Source organism: Cavia porcellus, unplaced genomic scaffold (genome assembly GCF_034190915.1).
Source record: "Cavia porcellus strain 051 isolate PalLab524CR breed Dunkin Hartley unplaced genomic scaffold, mCavPor4.1 scaffold_20, whole genome shotgun sequence".
Taxonomy (NCBI): domain Eukaryota; kingdom Metazoa; phylum Chordata; class Mammalia; order Rodentia; family Caviidae; genus Cavia; species Cavia porcellus.
The window spans coordinates 59291345-59306909 of record NW_026947503.1 but is presented as its reverse complement, the minus strand read 5'-3'; the positions used below and the strand labels follow the sequence as shown (position 1 = coordinate 59306909).

General features: G+C 41.9%; 1 long non-coding RNA gene across 2 annotated transcripts in view; it reads right to left on the bottom strand.

Annotated features, from left to right (window-relative positions):
• The window catches only part of LOC134471818 (uncharacterized), a 49883-nt gene that overhangs the window by 16243 nt on the left and 18075 nt on the right, over window positions 1–15565 (bottom strand). For both annotated transcript variants that reach the window (XR_010041504.1, XR_010041505.1), the window contains exons 2-4: window positions 3854–3951; window positions 2102–2333; window positions 1061–1221 (exon numbers count right to left, since the gene is read on the bottom strand). This is a non-coding gene — a long non-coding RNA (uncharacterized LOC134471818). The remainder of the gene's footprint in view (window positions 1–1060; window positions 1222–2101; window positions 2334–3853; window positions 3952–15565) is intronic.

Genomic DNA, 15565 nt, shown 5'->3' with positions numbered 1-15565 from the left:
GCCTTCAAAACTAGAGGGGACACAGAACAAGAGGAACAGCAGGCTCTGAAGAGGCCTGGCTTCTGTGGAAAGCTATAAAAGGTTCCATTTTTCTAGGTTTTCCCCCTGAAAATCAGAATGCCATTAGAAAGTATATTTGACTGCAAAGCATCCACCTTTTCCATGTGTCCTGTCATAGTTACAAGAAGAATGTTGGGCTGGGGATTTAGCTCAGCGGCATAAGCACCTGCCTTACAAGAGGTAGTCGTGAGCTCGATCCCCAGTACCGATTAAAGGGAAAAAGACAAAAAAAAAAAAAAGAAGAATGTTAATCATGGTTAATCAGGGTGACACCAACTGCCACAACAAACCAACCCTCGGCAAAGCCTGTAAGAGCTCAAGGACAAAGGATGCTCTCTTTTTTAAATTTAAAACCAGAAAAGAAAAAAGTAAAAACAATGATACAGAATTTCAAAACAGAGGATTAGGGGATTAGCAATGGTTAATGTGTTGTGTATTGTTGTTTTCAAAGTAGTTCAGATAATCAGACATATGCATGAAAAAATGATCAAACAATGAAAGCACCAACTATTGGGGTTTTTGGACTACCAGAGGAGTATTTATCTATTATATATATATATATATATATATATATATATATATGCCCTTCTTTCTTCTCTTTCCCCCACCCTGGTTGTTCCTTCTCTTTTTAGCATTTCCTCCACAATATCTACTGTACATTTTGGACCCCACGAACTCCTTCAGTTTTCTGTACTAGGGAGACAATGCGATGTTCTCCCATGGGAGTCCGAACATCTCACCCACGAGCGAGATGAGCTGAAGGGCGCCTGCTTCTTGGGGCGTGCTAGAGGGAGGGAGGGAGGGATTCCCAGCTCTCTTCCACGAGGCAGTTCAGAGCCTCGGGCTCCATCTGCTTTCTTGCTGTCTTCCACATCAAGACACTGGAATGCACGGCGTGTGGTGAGTGAGCGCCTGTCTCTTAGGATCCCTGGCCAAAACCTCCTATACAGCCCATCTACTCACAAAGCAGGGGCTGGAACTGAGTCACGTGGGTCCTTACCTGCACGGGGCCGGGAACGTGGTCTAGCTGCACACCTGGGAACGAGCAGGTTTTTCAGTGAAGAGCTGCCCTCTGCTTGGGATCAGACCGATGCTTTAGTCACTGTCACGGAGGTAGACGCAGCTGTGCACCACAGGCTTGGTGAAGCAGACATCAGTGACCTGAATGAAAAACCTGAGTGACTGCTGAGATCAGAGGGTAACAGTCATCAACACTACAAGGAACTGAGTACACGCGTTTTTTGGAGACAGGGTCTCCCTACGTAGTTCAGGCTGGCCTTGAACTTGGTAGGTAACCCAGGCTGGCCTCAATCCTCCTGCCTCAGCCTCCCAAGTGATAGAATTGGATGTGCACCACCACACCCACCTGCATGCACCTTTCTATGCTATTTATAGATTATCTTATTTGATTCTAAGTATTTTGGGTTAACAGATGAAACAGTGGAAGTAGTAGAAGCCATTCTGAGTCCAGATTCTTCATTCTTACTCACTGTGCTTTCTGCCCCACCGGGTGTGTGTGTGTGTGTGTGTGTGTGTGTGTGTGTGTGCATGTATTTTGTTTTTTTTATACAAGGTGTTGCCCAGGTGGGTTCCAAACTCCTAGATTCAAGTGATCTTCCTACCTCAGCCTCCGAAGTAGCTGGACTCCAGGTATGAACCACTGCACCAGCTTCAGAGTGTAAATTTTAGCCACAAATGTTATCGGTGTACATGAGGAACCAATTTTTAGAATTCTATAATCCTAATTTTAGGGTGATTTAAATTGCCATGTTGGATTCCTTGATGGAGTACACAGAACTCACCAACAATTTTTTTAAGTTTGAATTTCCATTTTAATACAGTGATAACCTTAAAAAATACCGTGGCAGGTGTCAATTGCAGCCTGTAGATTTATGTATGTAAGATGGTATTTAATTTTCCTTAAATATTTCCAACCATCTCACCAGGAAAGCACACAATTTATCCTCCGATCACTGCGGTGCCAACTGACACCACCACCAATTCTGCCACAATGTTATGGTCTCCCACAGGGCACACACACCAGTTCACTGGGGTGAAGGTTGAATGGGCGGGGATACTGGCCTCCAGCCTTATGCAGGGCCTCTCACTGGCCACATCTCACCAAAGAGCCAGAAAACCCAATGGTGCCATCTGTGAAGATCAGCCGCCCAGTGCGGAGGGCAGGGTGGAGAAAGGCAGGGAAGATGCAGACGTAGGAATAAAAGATGACACGGAGGAAGAATCTCTCCTGAAATGTTTCTGTCATGTGGAACCTAGGGAACACAAGCCAAGAAGGCATGAAAGCAATTCCTGCTTTACCTCCTGCTAGAGCTTCCCCATGAAGTTATAGACGCCAAACACAACCCCCTGCTTAATTATTGGGTGGGAACAAAGGGAAAGGCTGGAGAAGAAACATAGAAATCAACCAACAAATTAATATCTCAAAATATTGTCCAGCAATCTAAGCGCATTTTGAACAACCTGGATCACCATCTTACAATCTACTTTGTCAGGTTCTGCCTTTACATTTAGTAACATGTTAGCTCAAGTATTTCTTCATTCATTAACTTTCACTATGGTAAGCAGCTTTGTGTTATACCTGAGATAATCAGCTTAACAAGAAGAAAGTCTTATTTTTGTTCACAGTCCACAGTCAGGTGGCTCCATTGCTTTTGGGCCCACGGCAAAGCAGATCATCACGTGGCGGAGCAAGCTGCTGACCTCAACCCTGCCGGGAAGCAGTCAGGAAGAAGGGCTGGATTCCAAAGATTTCCCTTAAATCATGGTCCCAATGACTAAAAGATGGTGATGTCTCATCTCCTAAAGATGCCACAGCTTCCTAAAAGCTCCAGACTAGGACTCAGCCTTTCCTGCAGGGGCCTTGGGGAGACGTTCTAGATCCAAATGATAGCATCTCCAATCAATCACTGTGCACTGAGCACGTATTGTTCTAGACATTAAGAAACAGTGACAATGGTAGACGAAGGTCCCGCCCTCAGTGAGCAGACATGGGACTAATGAAACAAGGCCGGAAATGGATTTTATAATGAAAGAATCATATAAGTAAATTCTATCACAGTGTCCTACAAAAATCTTGAAATTTTTTTCATAGTAGCTCAAAGAAAAAAAAACCTGATTTGGAAATGGAATAATTACATGGCAGGCAGAAATGTCAAACTGAAGAAAACACTTGTACTCTAGGCCAAATTGTATTTATATTGTCAACTGCTCTTTTACTTCAACAAAACAGTATAAATTACTGTTACATTTAGACCTGAAATGTCCTCCAAAGCCTCGTTGTTCAGGGGTGAGGCCTGGTCAGAAAAGGTCGCTCACCAGGAGCCTGACCTGGAAGGGTGTATTTTTGTCCTTGTCTTCTCTGCCTCCTGGGTGCCGTGAGCTCAGCAGCTTCCATCCTCCCACCATGCCACACCTGCCTGAGAGTTGGTCAACCATGACTGAACTCTGCAAAACAAACCTCTCCTTTATGATTGTCATTTTATCCCGGGGACTGGAAAGTGACAGACAATTACTACAGTGCTTATTAATGCATATTATTAGTGCATATTAATAATGGTGCTATTGTTTGCTATCGACAAAATTCTGCTTCCATTTGTGTGTATAGGCAAATATGTGTGATACACATGCACACAGTAAAACCTTCAACTGTGTAACCCTAACTTGTTCCATGAGTGTTCAAGACTATAAAACGTTTCTAATAAATTTTAACTTTATAAACGAGCAATGCCTTACAATATGAGCGCTATGGAACACCAAGATCACATGATCACACCTGAACAACACCTCTGTCTTCTCACTCATGCTCCTTCACTCATCGCAGGATTACGGTGGTGGTCTTCCAACAGCAAGAGGTTACCAAGGAGGTCTTGTCTGCAGAGAAGGAGGAGAAAAGGTAAGGAACCCCCTGCCTCAAATGAAATTAGGGAGCTGTTTCAATATGGGAAATGGTGCCACACCGTATAGAAAAGCCCCGCCCAAATAAGGCTGCAATCCAGTATCACAGCTCCATGAAATTCCAAGAGACAAAAGCAAGCATCATTTAATTGGGTCCTTGTTAAGGCTGCAGGAAGAGATAAAGATCCCGCAGAGCTAGTAGATAGCAAGCCATTCTGTGGGTGAAAATCACCCTGCTCAGTAAGGCCCCTCTTACCCCTCATGGGCCATCAAAATTACATCTAAGGTAAGTGCAGGTTAATGCTTTTCTTTATATTTTGTATTTGCATTACTTTTTTTTATATTACTGCTTCACTACTGTATTATATGTATTTAATCATTTTTACACAAGTATTTTTGGGTTGTGGAATGAATCATCTGAGTTTCCATTATTTCTTATGGGGAAATTGCTTTTTTTATATACAAGTGCTTTGCATTATAAACATGTTTCTGAAATGAATTATGCTTGCAAACCAAGGTTTTAGAATATGTATACAGTAAAATTTTGGTTTGTGAACAATATATGTGTGTATATGCATACTGAGAAAATTTATAGAGAGAGACAAAGAAGAGTTTGGCTATGTTGCCGGGACTGATCCAGAACTTATGAGCAAGTGATCGTCCTGCCTCAGTCCTCAATAGCCAGGACTACAAGCTGCGCCCACACACCCAGCCCTTTATTTGCATGTTTACTTTTAATTCTGGGGTAAAATAAATGTCAAAAGCCTCAGCTATTTATATCTATTTTTACACTTGCTCACTTAAACATAAAATTTTAGTCAGTGCAAGGAGCCTATGGCAATGTTCTCTAAAAAAGTGTTGCACTAACTTGGGAAGCATTGGGGCAACGCAGCTGGACTTCATATTGTTCAAATCTCAGCTTCCCCATCCACTACAAGAGTTATTCAATCTCTATCAACTTCCACTTTCTCCTCCATGAAACGGGACGAAATAACAGACTGCAGGATTATACTGCGGATGGGATCATTCGGGGAAAACCCTGCTGCGCTGCAGCATCTCCTCCGGAATGCCGAGTCCCATTCCTTTCAGCACTTTTCAAAATAAGTAATACAAAGAAAGCATGTGAAATGGCAAGCGAATAAGGCCATGTATTTAAAGAACTCTCTCTCGTCAGGAAAACAGAACCACAATTTAGTCTGGAAAATTTTCATCTTAGCAACTAGAAAAATGATCAACCTGAAAATGAAACGGAAAAAATAAACTGTATGTAATTAAGAAAAACAGTGCTCATACAATAAATCTCAGTCCTGTTCCAATTTTTGAGAAAGACATGAAATGTTGGAGATGTCACCCATCAAAATTTCTCTGAAGGTAGCTTACTACTATTTAAGAAGACGTTTCTTTTTTTAGGGGGGAGGGGATACCAAGGATTAAACTCACAGCCTCATGCTGGCCAGGCAGGTGCCTAAGCCACTGAGCTAAATCCCTGGCCTAAACGACAATTTCTAAGTAGTGTAATTTCCTGGCACTGTCTATCCTGGGCACCCAGTTCTCCCTGTAGTAATATGGGCAGGGTCTGTTGCCCCGTCACTAGCAAAGGGTCTTTCTGGCCTTTATGTTTGCAAGGGTTTAAAGTTGATTTCACGTCCAGCCTTTAAGAACAGCTCCTCTCTGATCTGTCAACCCCGATAATGGTTTTGTTGTCTTGGTCCCTCAAATCCCTCCAACTTGAGAGCTGTTTTGAAACTTAAGCTGGTGCTAGTGTTTTCTCTCCTAAGGACTTTATCCCTAGGTCTAAGGAGTTGGGCTAGAATTATGTTGCCCCACGTTGGAAGAACCACATCTCTACTGAGGTTCAAGCTAAACGTGCATTTCTGAATAGCTCAGGCCACTGAGTCTTCTAAGTGTGACATCAGCAATTACCTCTTCCCTTCCCAAACACATACACAATGTAAGAAAAACTCAGGACTCAGGGCAGAGGCAGAGAGCATAAATGAATGGATCAGGGAACGTGATGACTAAGCTGAGTCTCAACTACAACAAGGATTTAACTGCTAAAAGCAGAGAAGAAAAGTATTCTAGGAGAAAGCAACACTATATGCAGAAGTTACTAGCCTTAAAAGGAACTGAGGGGAGCTAAGACGGGGTAGTATTTGGTTATAAGAGATAAGATAAGATATGTAACAAAGTCAGAACTTTGGAGCTATATACTTCCAAGTTCAAATATCAGTTGTGTAAGTAATTTTTAAATTATATAAGCCCTGGGTTCATTTGCAAACAATATCTCAAAAACAGATGAGTATGCATGTAGGGTACAAAAGGTAACAACTGTGTATGATGTATGCTGAACATATAGAAATGTACTGCTAATATATAAAGTTGAATGATTATGCAGAGCCAGATTACCAATAGTTTTGAATGCAAACCTAATTACTAAACCAACTTCCACCACCCCTGGTAGGGATTGAACTCAGAGCCTTCACAGTGAGCTACTTCCCAAACTTTTAAAAAATTTTGAGGCACGGGTCTTGCAAAATCACTAAATTGCCCAACTGGGGCTCCAATTTGTAATTTTCCTGCCTCAACCTCCCAGAGTAATGTGATTATAAGCACAAACACCACACCTGGCTTAAACTAATTCTTAAAAGCTGTCTGGAGCTGCTACAGGATCTTCAGCTGGCAAGTGGATTAAGCAAGTTTATTTTTATTAAGACATTGAAGAACCAGGCGGTGTGCTAAATACTATGGGTGAGATGTTTAAATCAAATGCTATCTCAGACTCTTACTGTATATTTTGTCATCATCTAACCTTACAATTTGGTGCACGTCTGGCACTAACTTCAAAACAGGAAGCTCTTCACTACTTTCCATCCCGAGCCCCAACAGAGTGGGTGGAAGCTGGAGCTTGATCAAGAAACACTGTAGTGGAAAGTCTAACCAGAACACACGGAAGGGATCTCTTCCAGCCTCAGGGCAAATCACTGCATTTTCCTTAGAGATACTGTTAAATAACATACATTAAAGCTCACAAAACTTTGAGATAATCATAACTTAGCAATTCCCCCAATGAAGGTATCACTTACTTCCTAAACTGACACAAACAACCATCCAAAGAACTCCGTGAAACAAAACCAACCACCAAGATCTTCCTGACTTTCCCAGCATGGAGCTGCTCAGTCCTTTAAAAGCTAATGAAAATGAAATATTCTACCACGACATTGTAGATACCATTTTTGGTAACAGCTGACTTAAAATTTGGCAGTTGAAAGTCAGTCCCAGAATCTACTTCAAATAGGAACATCTAAATACTAATTGTTTTTTCTTTTTTCTTTCAGTCTGTTTTTCCAGGAGCCTGCTCTACTGCAGATATTTTCATGCAAATGCTGCCCTCTTGTGGTAAGCACCAATTACTTCAAAGGAAGTATTTCAGTGGAATTTAACATCATTTGTGTTATTGCAGATAGAAAAACACAAAGTTAAATGATTATAACAGGAAAAACAAAATGCTCTTTCTTTTGCAGTCCCAAGAACTTTCTATTTTTTCTTCTGTGGTTTTCATATTAAAATTGGCTTTATTGTGCTATTCGAATTTATAAAACATGATTACAACCAGTGAAAGATTTTTTTTTTTTTTGTATCAGGGTCAAACTCACAACCTCATGCTTGCCAGGCAAGTGTTTATGCCTCTGAGCTAAATCCCCTGCCTGAAAGATTTATTCTTGCTGAACCCAATTCTCTTATTTTCCCTGAGTGACATACTCATGAAATGCTTTAAAATTTATTAATTCATTGATCAACACTTTGCAATTCTAATTATGTGGCATTATCATATCATATACCATTAATGTTTCTGTATTATACACATGTAAGGACTCTCTTGTGTAATACCTAAAGAATTCTGGACTTAAGGTTATTAGATCTTTCACATTACTAGGATGCTAAGTTCTCTTCTAAAAAGCTTGTACCAATGCTACATCCTCAGGTTCCCACACACACACCTTTTTGAGATAGATCTCTAAATTGCCCAAGCTGGGCTTGAACTTGCAATCCTCCTGCCTCAGTTTCCCACCGCCAGGCTTTTTAATTTATGTCAATCCAACAGATGAGAAAAGAGTATTTTAGTACTCCTGATTACTTGTGAAGCAGCCTTTCACTTCCTCTTCTCCATTAATTTCCTGTTTGTCTTTTGCAATTTATAGTTTGGTTGTTTGCCATTTTCTTATGTACACAAGTTTTTCACACATTCTTACTCATCACAAGCTATGAGATGCAACTATGTCCTACCACTCTAAGTGTTATCTTTTCTCTTATTATAGTGTCTCTTGGTGAGCCAAAGTTAATCGTAACATAGTCAAAATGGCTACAGTATGGAAGAATGGATCTTTTTCTTTCTTTTGAAGGGAATAAAACAATAAAATGAAACAAAAGTGATAAGCCAGTAGGAAATCTACAACAGTTACTATACTGTATACTGTTAACCTCCAAATAATTCCCCAGACTACTAGCTTTGGGTTTGCAAAGTCAATCGTTAACAAGTGTTAGGTTGTTTCTTTACTTCAGTTATTATGGTCTCAGCCTGTATTCCTTCGAATCAGATGGTCACTGGAGGGGGACGCTCCCTACTGGTTCTCCCTGGCTGGCAGGTCCACTGAAGGCACACAGGAGGGTTGCACAGCTTTCTTCGTGGTTCTGCCCAGGATCTTTTTCTTTATGATTGTTTTCTGAATTTTAACAAGTTCCTCTGTACACCAAAGTAATTAACATACACTGTAAACAGCTTAGTGCTATACTTTATTCTCCTTTAGTCTATCCCTAAACTATTACTATTGGATCTTATTTACTGTGGTTATCAGTTTGTATTGGGTAGGGAAAGCTTTTAATTTTGGCAAAGCCCTCTTTATCAGTTCTGGAGCTAAGAATGTAGCATGGTGATACAGTGCTTGCCTAACACACACAAGGCTCCTCAGCATTGCAAAAAATAACAAAGTAATAAAATTATACAGTATCCTTTGTGTTAACTATAAAGAAACTTTAATCCAACAGACATTCACAAAAACATTCTGATTTTAGTCTTCATAGTTTCGGCTTTCATATTAAGGTGCATGATCCACTTCGAAGTAATTTTTGTGTATGATAAAAGGTAGCTAAGGCTCAAGGTTCATTTTCTTCCATGTAGATGGATAATCAGTTCCTCCATCAATACTTATTAAATAGATTTTCACTATCTACACTGGAGTCTATTTAGACCTTTGTAAGAAATCAAGTGACCAACTGTGTGGGTCTATTTTTAGAACTGTTCTGTACCTTTGGTCTGATTTTCTAGCTTCATGGTATATTTCATTATCTCTAACTAAGGTAGCTTTAGACAGTCTGGAAATCTACCAGTTAAATTCCTGAAACATTCTCCTTTTAAGTACTTTGCTTATACATTGTGGAGCCAGGGATATAGTACTCAGTGGCACAGCACCTGACTGTCAAGCATGAGATCATGACTTAATTCCAGGTACCAAAAAAAAAAAAAAAGAATAAACTGTGTGTGTGCACACATATACACACATATATGTGTGAGTGGTACTAAGGGTTGAACTTGGGACTTTTTGCACAGTTATAGTCCCAGACTTTTTCTAAACTTTGTGACAGGGTCTGGCTAAATTGCCTGAGTGGGCAGATGGAACAGCTGCCACGCACAGATGGGTTTCCTGAACTCAACAATGTTTTACAGGATGTGGTTACAATTATCAGCCACATTAAAGTGTATGCCCTTAATGCATATCTGTTCATACAGCTCTGTGAGGACATAGATACAAAGCACAGGTGTTTTACACATAGACTTCAGATGGCTTTCTAGAAGTTAGATCACTGGCCAGTTTCTGAATTATGAGAGCCACTCCAGAGATTGGAGAAAAAGTTATCAAGGGCAGCGTGTTTCAGTGGTTCAGAACAGGTCCCAGTGGCACACATCTGTAATCCCAGCACTCAATGAGTTCAAGGCCAGTCTAAACTGCACAGTGAGACTCTGTCTTGAAAAGCCAAAAAAAAAAAAAAAAAAAATAAGTCACTCTTGTGACACACTCAGCGTGCTCAATGAACTCAATCCATCACTTCAGGAGAGAAGAAATAGTGTGTTACAGTTGGCAGATAAAGTGGTGCACTCAACGCCAAGCTGGAATTATGAAGATGACAGGTGGCATTTTTGATGTTTCAAAAAACATTAGCAGAGATTTTGAGAGATCTGAGACAGGGTCGTCTTTCTAACTAGGGTGTGATCACCTCTCTCCACTTTCAGGAATGTGAGCATTACTTCCCAACCACAAAAGGCCCCAAACTGGGAAGGAACGGGTCTATGACCCATTTGTGAATAAGCCAGGTGGATCAACTTTGTCTCTGCTAGAAGAGAACCTGAGATCACAAAGGACAGTGGCCTTAAAAGGCCACTGAGACAACTTCAAATATGCACACACTCTAGGTGAAAGTCAACATGGAGTCTTCCACAAAAGCACTAAAAAGCCCGCTTCCATTTCCTGTCTTTATGAAGCAGGGTTTTCCCCTATTACAGCAACTAAAATGAGTAGACCAGACATAGCAACACACCTCAGGTGTCACTGCCTCCCGTCACCTCCAGATGGGACTGTCTAGTTGCTGGAGAACAAACTCAAGGCTCTCACTGATTCTGTATTATGGAAAATTATATAGTTAATTATGCATCCTATATAAAGTGCAAAATAATTTTTCAGACAGGGTCTCACTGTAAAGAGCAGGCTGGCCTAATCTGTAATCCATGTGCCTCGGCCTCCCAGTAGGTGGGAGTTCTGGAGTAGTGCTGCCCACCCCCACCCCACCCCTCACTGCTGCTCTCACTGATAGCAAATGAATGAAGCCCAACTTGTACAGCATTAAAGTATGAGGAAAAGGATTTCGAATTAGATGGATGGTAGCAGAGCTGTCACGTGCCAGGAAAAAGTCCAAAGCTCAAACCGTGCTGAAATCAGTCTACCTTCCTATTATCTTTCCCTTTCCCCCCCAAGCGCTCTCCTGTTACATCCTTCCTTTTCCCTTTTCTGGCAGCTCACCTTTCAGCTGTTTCATGCGCTGTCCTCATTTTCTCTTTCAGTAGGCTGGATTTCTCCAAGCAGCTGGGATGATGGCATGAGCACAGGACTCACATTCACCTCTGCGGGAACACGGACCTGTCCTGGGCAGCCCGTGCGAGCAGCTGATGCCATCCTATTAGCTGTCTGGTATCAAACTTCCCTTCCAATTCAAGGGAAATACCAAATCAGGGTTTGGGGCTCTCCAGAGTAGCAGGGGAAAAAAACAGGCAGGTATAATTTCCAGTTCTCGGGAAGGGAAGCATAGAGCACAAGATCTGAGCCTAACCAGGCAGATATTCCCACTCATAACCCTGACTCTTGGGAACTATTAGATTTTGAAGGCTGGGGATGATGCAGAATAGCTGCAGCCAAACAAGGTGGTGACCGGCATTCAGGGACTGAGGAGAGTTAGCCCTTAAGACTGGTGCTGGCAGGAGCCTCAGACCATGCAGCAGCTCTTTCGGGCTTGTACTAAGTCCTGTCAGGACTGAGCTCCAGCCTTGGTTGCATAAACCTCTGGAAACTTCTCAATAACTTAAAATTTTAATCACAGTAGACTTGTATTGTTCACAAGTAAAACTGAGTAATAATCAGTCTTTGTCTGCAAATAGAATTGCTACCCGTGAATTTTTCTGGATTCCTGTTGCAGGGAGTATTACTGGTTTCTATCATTTTAACTTTTACTCTACGAATTTGATTAAATGTTTCTTGCACACACATATTGTTGGATCTTGAGCCATCCTACCAATGTCTCTTGTGATTGGTGAATTGAGACTATTAACATTGATAGTCATAACTGATATGTGACAACTTACCCTTGTCCTGTTAGTTTCCTTTTCTCCCCCATTTGTCTTGCCTGGTGGATTTATTCTGTTGGGGCTCGTGGAGTTGTAAGCCTTGTTATCTTTCTCTAGAACTGTCCTTCAGAACATTCTGGAGTGCTGGTTTGGTGTTCATTAGTTTCCTCATGTATTATCATGAAACTATCTTATTTTTCCATCAATTCTAACAGAGTTTTGCAGGGGACATCAAAGGTTTTCTTCTTTTAGGGACTGAAATCACTCTAAGCTCTCCTAGACTTGAAGGTTTGTGTTGAGAAGTCTGCTGTGATTCTAATGGGCTTTCCTTTATAGGTTATTTGGTTTTTTTCCCATAATAGTTTTTAATATTCTGTTCTTGTGTTGAATTTCTGGGATCTTGACTATTGTATGCCTTCCTGTAGACTTTTTTTACTTAAGGCTAATTGGAGTTCTATATATAATCTCACTTACCTGTATGTCAAATACTTTTTCCCTGCTATGCACCTGTGAACAGATGTGTTATATCATATGCACTATCTCCTGTGTTTTCATCAATTCTGATCAAGTTTATGTTATTCTTTGCATCAACTAGCAGCTGCTGGATTGATTCATGTGATCCTTTACAGGGAACGGCTGAAGCTGGAAATGATCATACTTGCCGGACTGGGGCATGGCAAGCCTCCTGAAGAAACTGCCTCGGCCCAGAGACCGCCCAGCCCTTAGACAAACAGTGAGTTGCTAGGATAAGGGGGTGTCACGTGACCTTCATTTGCAAAGTGTATAAACACCCTCATAGTGAGGGGGAAGTTCCTTTCCTATCCAGGGAGAGGGGCTCCACGGACCCCAGCTTTTGTCTGTTATTTTCTTCCTCTTGTGATCCTTCTCCCCAGGAACTCTGAGACGTGCACCAGTCACGGCATCCCTTGCTATATTTTTGTTTTTTAGGAATCTTTCTTTTCATGATTACTAACCACAATCCGGTTTTCTGGATGTGAAATTCCTTCCTCATCTGAAATTGGCTCATTCTGCTGCATACACTTTCAATGGAATTTTTTTGTTTCTTTGGTTTTTTAGTGGTTTTTTAATCTCCTGGGTAGCTGTTTGAATCTGTGTTATGGATTCCATTTCCTTCCTACGTCAGGCATTCATGGTTTCCAGCATTTCCATATCCTTTTTTTTTTCTTTTTTTAAAAATCTGTGTCTGGTCTAGAATCACTAATATAATGTCTTACAGTATGGTCGCCATCTCCTCGTTATCTAAGAGATGATTTGATTTTCCCTAGAGCCTCATTCATTTGCTTTGTTACTTTTGCTGTTGTGACTTCAGAGACTCCGGGGTGTTCAGACTGAACTACCTACTGCCCCTGGTTTTGCCTTTGGTGAGGTGGATGCCCAGGTTTACATCCTAAGTCTCTCTCTCTCTCTCTCTCTCTCTCTCTCTCTCTATATATATATATATATATATATCTCCACTTTTTAAGTTTAATTCTTGGGTTGATGGTCATAAATTGCGTATGGAGAGCAGCTGTATTGCTAGTATTTAAAACCCTAAGGAAATGACCGCTTTTCACAGGCATCTTCCAGGCAGAACTGGATTTTGGGTTTCGAGTTTGTTGCAAGGCTCTACCTCTTCAATTTATTGATGAGAAATTGCTGCCTACTTGTCCCAGATCATGGTTCTTTGGCACTGACTTATAGTATTTTTTATGATCCTCTGGCAGTCTCAGTCTTGGTGTACCAGGAAGAACAGCCAATTAGAACAATTACGTCTCTTCGGCTAAAGTGGTACAATTATCAATAACAATAGTATCAAATGTAGCCTAGAAAATCACTGAGGTAACTTAATTTGCTATTTTTAACCATGTAAACTGATTTTTTTTGTATATAACAAAATCTAAAACAAACTAAAATTTTGTATGCAGTAAATTTAAAGGGGTTGGAGGGAAAACAGAACCAGGTGAAGAGGAAGAGATTAGAAGCAAGGTTAGAAAACAAAGGAGGATTACACAAACTTTTTTTTTTTTTTTTTTTTTTTTTGTCTTTTTGAGACAGGGTCTCACTCTGCAGTTCAGGCTGGCCTTGAGCTCACTTTGTAGCCCAAGCTGGTCTCGAACTTACAACAATCCTCCTGCCTCAGCCTCCAGAGTGCTGAGTGAAAGGGTTTTGGCCCAGACAGGGCACTGTAGCCGGTGAAGCCTTAAAGGCGGAACCAAGGAGCTCCATCTCCCCCACCTCTAGGAATTTACCTGTGACACCAAACCAAGACCAATGGACTACCCTTGCATCCCTGATGCCCCTTTAGGTTCCACCTCAAACCGAGGCTACTTACATACCTCCCACACCACATGTCCACCAGAGAGAAAGCTGGACTCCAGCAGTCGGGGGTGTTTTGGTTTTCTCTCTCCGCGTTCTCAGAATAAAGGCCTCTTTTGTTTTATACTTCTCATTTTTGGATATAATCTTATCATTTGGTGCTGGGACTCGATCAGCAGGCGACTGACCCCTGGGACATACCCGGTTCCCAGTTGAGTCCCCAGACGATTCACAAACCGGATTACATCCTGGATTACTTCTCCGCTTTTCCTCTCCTGGGTCCTGCTTGACTTGTCACCAACCGCTCACACACAACACCAGCCCGATTAATCTCAGGTGAGCAAACTCTGGAGCATTCTTGGCACTGGGCTCAGCCCCAGGTGAGTTTTCTCCCCCTTCACGTGGGTTCATGATGCTCTCACGTCCTTAAGACAGCTCAGGGCAGGGTCTTTCTGGGCAACCTGCATTCACACTCGAAAATCTCTCATGTCCTTTGGGTTTGGATAGCCCAAGGCAGAGTTTTCTGGACTACCCACACTGTGAGACCCTCACATCCCTCAGAGCTTCACGCTCTCACAGGCAGAACTGTTACTGACCCCATGTGGACTCCACTCGTAAATCTCTCAGTGATGACTGGAATATTCCAGTCAAGTTTTTGGACCCTAACCGCCATTTGGTGCCACGGAACAAGTGACGGCTTGCCTTCCAGACCATGACTCATTTCTTGCCTGAATTAGTCATGGGAAACGTTTTTTCTAATTCTCAAAAGATGCCTTTACAATGCCTAATTTCCAATCTATGTACTCTTAAGATTAAAAACACCATAAAAACTAAACAATTAACTTTTTACTGTCAGGAGGTTTGGCCAACCTACTCACTTACTGGCAACCCTTGGCCCAGAGAGGGGACATTTGACCCCTATATTCTCAAAAATCTGTACAATTTCTGCCAGGCCGGGGACAAGTTAACAGAGATCCCTTATGTGCAAGCTTTCCTTGTTCTGAGAACACGCTCTTCTCTCATTAAATCTTGTACGCCTGCCCAGGTACTTTTAGCTTACTCTGCTGCACCACAAACTCTCCCCTCCTGCCCTCATGATCTGCTCGATGAAGTATCCCCGTTTTTTTATCGGCCACCACCTGCCTACCCCCAAAATTGTTCCTCACCGTTACCTCCTGCTGTGCGATCATCTTCCCCTCCCTCGATCCCCTAATTCTCCCAGCAGCTCTAATCCCTCTGTGTCGCAGTTATCTCCCGCTGTGTGGTCATCTTCCCCTCCCTCGACCCATAACTCTCCCAGCGGCTCCAATCCCTCTGTTAGCACTTGCTCGCAGTCTCCGACCTCCTGCTCTCCTGAAAATTCTCTATCCCCTACAGCATTCTCAC